We start from the raw sequence: 5,294 nt of genomic DNA on the forward strand, positions 1-5,294 counted from the left end.
TGAAGGTTTACAGAACAAATAGTTTCTCATGAAACAGTAGTACACATATTGTTTTATGACATTGGTTAACAACCCCACAACATGTCAACCCTCTCTCTTCTCAACCTTTTTTTTTTTTTGGTGAAAATATACATAGCCAAAGATACACCATTTCAAAAATTTCTGCATGCACAATTCAGTGACATTGATTATGTTCTTCCAGTTGTGCTGCTCTTCAATGTTGAAAAATACTATTGTACACTGAGATTACTAGATGGCAAATAGATATTTCATTGTGTCTTATACAACTGCCTTTTTTCAGAAATATAATAAATAAGGTTATATCTGTGTAGAATGAACATTTTTCCTGTTTATATTTTTTTTCCTGTTCCTGAAACTTATCTCAGAATTTCACTTTAAATAAGCTCTACCAAAAAAAAAAGACTTTTTTTTCTCCTTGGTGAATAATTTATAGAAACCCTCTTAATGACATATGATCAATAAAAAAGGAGTTTTTAAGGATATATGTTTCCAAAGGAATAGGTACATAACAGTCTGATAGACTAAATAAACTTTAGATTTGAGATGCTCCATCTATTAAATTATATTACTCTTTGCTTTATAACACGTCCCAGCTAGCAAGCAGAACAGGAAGACACCAGGTGCTCATGAATGCAATGTCTGTCACTTATTTCCATTGATATTCAGACTTTGAGGAGCATAGGAAATTTCACATTGCCATAAGACTTGAAATTAGTTGTTTTACTTTTAAATAATTACTTTTTTAGTATCCGTCAAAATTTACACATGGCCTTTAGAAATTAGTCTAGGAATATAATAAAATACTGAAGCATAAAGTAGAATCAGAAGGTGCTGCCCTCCACAGAGTATGGTCTGAAATCACAGAACTGGATACGTGGATCAGGAAAACAAATGTGCATTCAGCTTCAATCTGTGGGATTTTTTAAAAATTATTATTTATTTATTTTTTGTCTAACAGTTTAGACTGGTTTGTCATTTGAATTTAGATGATTTTCGAGCTGAGCCATATTGCAAATGTAATGATTTTTAGGAAAATTAGAGTGCTCTTTTTCCATGTAATTAAAGGAAATATCATACTAAGTTTAGACAACACATGTCAGAGTATGGAACTCCAGGTTAACCCTTGAAGTCAGGGCTTTCTTTTTATGCATATAAGTGGTAAGGATGTGCAATTATATTGTGAAAAAGAGTAATCATTGAATTCCATTGCTGTAAAAAATGAGTGCTGAACTCTGGAAAGCTCAGTCATGAAAAGGGAATTGTATTGTGAGATTTGGGAACTCGTCTTCATGGAGGTGGGCTGCAGCCTTGGTCCCAACCACTTGATCTACCTAACCTCTTACAGAGGTCATGATTACACTCTAATAAGATTCTGCTCTTGACTTACAGATCACTAAGTCATTCATTTGGGAGATGTCAGTGTGGCCCAAGGATGGACATGTCTGTCAGACATCCTGGGTTAAGGACAAAAGAAGTGAAATAGACCATAAAGTTGTTCACAAAAATAGTTCAGATCCTACAGTTGTAGGCAAATCCTATTCCTGATTCTGAGGTACATTAGTACCCCCAGAAATGCTTAAAGGCCCATTCTTTGGGCAAAAGAGTTGCCACAAACTTGTAATTACAAAGGTTTAAGTGTGAAATGGAGCTCTGGTGGTGCAGTGGTTAAGCACTCAGCTGCTAACCAAAAGGTTAGCTGTTCAAACCCACCAGTCGTTTTGTGGGAGAAAGATGTGAGTCTGCTTGCATAGAGATTTACAGCCTTGGAAAACCTATGGGGCAGTTCTACTCTGTTTTATAGGGTCTCTAAGAGTCGATGGCAACAGAATTTTTTTTTTTTTTTAAGTGGAATATAGTGGAATCAGAAGCACAAGAACCTGGGGCTAGAAGTAACAGAGGCCTAAACAGATGAGGAAAGAGAATAGTCATTGAATACCAGAAGGATAGAGAATTGGTCACCTTGAGAGAAATGCAGTGTCGCAAGAATGGAACCAAGGAATAAATTCCCTGGCGTAACTTTCCTCTCTTCCTCCAATTTTCTGCCAGGTCCCCCAACTTGAAGTCAGAAGACACAGGAGTTTATGCTATAATTCATAACCTTATCCTCCTGGGGAAAGAACAGAGTAGAATAGAGTGGAGGAGTGATCTGGAAGGTTATGAAAAAAAAGATATCTGGCACAAATAGTTCCTGGCATTCATTCATCCTAACTTTCCATCAATGCTCGCATTCTAGCCCCCCCATAACTTCTGGCAGCTGCATTGTCAACTTTTATCAATTTTTTGTGTCCTTCCTTTCCCTCTTTCCTTTTAGGCTCTGCTTTCTATTAGGAGATGGTAAGTATAAAAAGGGTATTAGTTGGCTAAACATATAAGCCAAACCTAGATAGAAGAATGTTATCCAATTTGCTTAAAAAAATATATTACTAGGAGATTCTTAAGGTTAATGGGCTTATAGGTTGTTATTTTTGAGTAGGTCAATTTTTAGATCCTCTCATAGGCTCCCCAAACACCTCAGCCTGTATCCATTCATTGATTCAGTAACTGTTGAGCATCTACAAACTCTGCATCTACATGTGATGGAAGATGGAGAATAAAACACAATCAGCACGTTCAAACATCCTATAGCTTATCTAAGATAACAGGGAAGTAAGCAGAAAAATTTCAGATCAGTGTAACAAGAACGTGGGAGACGTAGGGCCACTTGGATCTCCCTTCAAGAACTTGCAGTTCATCAGTGAGGAAAGCGGTTAGCTCAAAGCCTCCAGTTACAGTGCCTTTGGGATCTACCTCTGTGTTAAATGTAAAACCATCATATATTCCAGGCAACCAGCAGCCAATGACTGAGTATGATGGGGGTACTAGGGTCTGGCTGTTTCTGCCCAACATGGGATTCCTTTCATCTTTGCTTCAGAACTCTCCTTTAGGGGTGGCTGAAACTTTGTCAATCTTCATCACTGTCTGAGGCTCTCCCTGCCCATGTCTCTTTCCTCTCTTCTTTTATTTTCAGTTTTCAGATTCGTGTTGCTGTCTAATGGTTTTATCTGCTCAACCCTTCTTCTTCCTCCTTGATCTTTCATGAGCTTTACTCCATGATAAACTTCTTGTACTCCTAACTCTATCCCAGCGTCTGCTTCTCAGAAGATTTGAATAACACTAGTATTATGAGTAAGTATAGTGTGCTATGAGAGCAAGAAGCCCCAATCCATGAGAATCTGATCATATTTGAAGTGCCAGACATGGTCATGTATATAAATTTCTATTGTTTCATGGAATCATAGCATCTCAGACCTGGAAGAAGCCCTAATATCTGCCTAGACCTACCCTATGCCTGATGCTTGAATACCCTGCCCCTCACAGATGATGTGCACCTGTGATACTACCTTTCATCCTTAAACCACTTAATGGATATAAAGATTAACCGTGGAGACAGTGGTGGTTCAGCAGTAGAATTCTCACCTCCTATGTGGTAGACTCAGTTTTGGTCAATGCACCTCATGTGCAGTCACCGCCCATCTGTCTGTGGGGCTTGAGTGTTGCTGTGATGCTGAACTGGTTTCAGTGGGGCTTCTACACTAAGATGGACTAGGAAGAAAGAACTGATGATTTACTTCCAAAAATCAGCTAGTGAAAACCCTATGGATCAAAATGATCTAAACCCCAACTGACCATGAGGAGGGTGCAGGACTGGGCAGTGTTTGATTCTGTTGTACATGGGGTCACCATGAGTCGAGGCCTACAAGACGGTAGCTAACAACAAGAAGAAAAGGTCAACCTTGTATTGAACATAGGTCTTTTTACCTGTGGTTTCAATGTATTATACTTAATTTTTACTCCAAAAACCCCAGGGAGTACATCTCTTGCATGACCCCTTCTGCAGTTGTTTGAAGGTGTTGATTATGTCCACTAAAGGGGGACTTCAAGGCTGATCATCCTTTGCTTCTTCACAGCATTTCTCAGGTGATAGTCTTGAGCACACTGCCTAAAATACACTCTATTGTTAATGTATAATTTATCAACTGATAATTGGGTTATAATTCTTTCAATATCACTGCCTCTCCTTTGTTATCGTTAGCTGCCTCTGACTCATGGCAACCCCATGCACGACAGAGCAAAGTGCTCCCTGGACCTGTGCCATCCCTGTAATCTATTGGGGATCAGACTGTTGTGATCCATAGGGTTTTCACTCTTTGATTTTGGAAGTAGACCACCAGGCCTTCCTTCCTTGTCCATCTTAGTCTGGAAGCTCTGTTGCAACCTGTTCAGCATCACAGCGACACACAAACTTCCACTTACAGAGGGGTGATGGTTGTGCATGAGGTGCGTTGACCAGGAATCGAACCTGGGTCTCCTGCGTGGGAGGCAAGAGTTTTACCACTGAACCACCAATGTCCCTTTACTTGTCCCAAATTGATCTTAACACCTTTTTAATTGTGGATCTCAGAACTAATTGAAAAGCTCCTGAGTTCACTAAGCAGTGAACAGAAAAAAGACTTTAAAAATCTCCCTTTTCTCAATAGTATACATATATCAGTGTGGCCTAGGATTAATAACTACCATTTATTAAGCATGTAAGCACTTATAATGTGCTTGAAACTGCATTAAGTATATTACATATTACCTCAACCTGATTTTGTGAGATGAAAGTAATATATTTATTTTACAGTTGAGGAAACTGAGGCCAGAGAGACAAAGTATTTGCTCAGGGTCACACATTTAGTAACTGGGGCACCAAGATTTGAAACCAAGTTTATCTAACCTCAAAGCTCATGCTTTTAACCACTATTTTATACTTATTGTCTTTGTAGATCCTTGGCAACTTCATTAAACCATTGACACATGTTGAGTTTGCTCTCAATTATATTTGATATATCTGTTTTACAGGTGTTCGACATTGTTGTTTTCTGTACCTATGCAATTGCTTTGTTTTGCTAAATTTTAACTTGTATAATACTGAAGAAAATGGATTAAATCCATGCACTGGCACTTCCTTTGCTCTGAGAACTTTGATTTACAGATTACGTCTTGTCCTCTCTCTCTCTGACCATAAAATGGGAACACTAGTATTGATACACATCTACAGGGCCAAGATTTTCATCTGCTCGCTGATATATCTCAAGTACCTAGTATAGTGCTTGGCCCATAGTAAATGCTCAAAAAATAATTGTTGAATGGATTGCTTTGATTAAAAGAGATATTTTTTTTTTTTGTGTGTGTGTGTGTGTGCTTAGCACAATAACTTGTAAAAATTATAATTAAATCGAACTTTGAAAATA

General features: G+C 38.3%; 1 non-coding gene across 1 annotated transcript; it reads right to left on the reverse strand.

The window, feature by feature from the left end:
• Positions 1-4,339: 4,339 nt before the first annotated feature.
• On the reverse strand, positions 4,340-4,410 carry TRNAG-CCC (transfer RNA glycine (anticodon CCC)). The gene has a single exon. It is a non-coding gene; the product is annotated as a tRNA-Gly (tRNA).
• Positions 4,411-5,294: the final 884 nt, after the last annotated feature.

The sequence above is a fragment of the Trichechus manatus genome, unplaced genomic scaffold, assembly GCF_000243295.1.
Source record: "Trichechus manatus latirostris isolate Lorelei unplaced genomic scaffold, TriManLat1.0 scaffold00256, whole genome shotgun sequence".
NCBI classification, from domain to species: domain Eukaryota; kingdom Metazoa; phylum Chordata; class Mammalia; order Sirenia; family Trichechidae; genus Trichechus; species Trichechus manatus.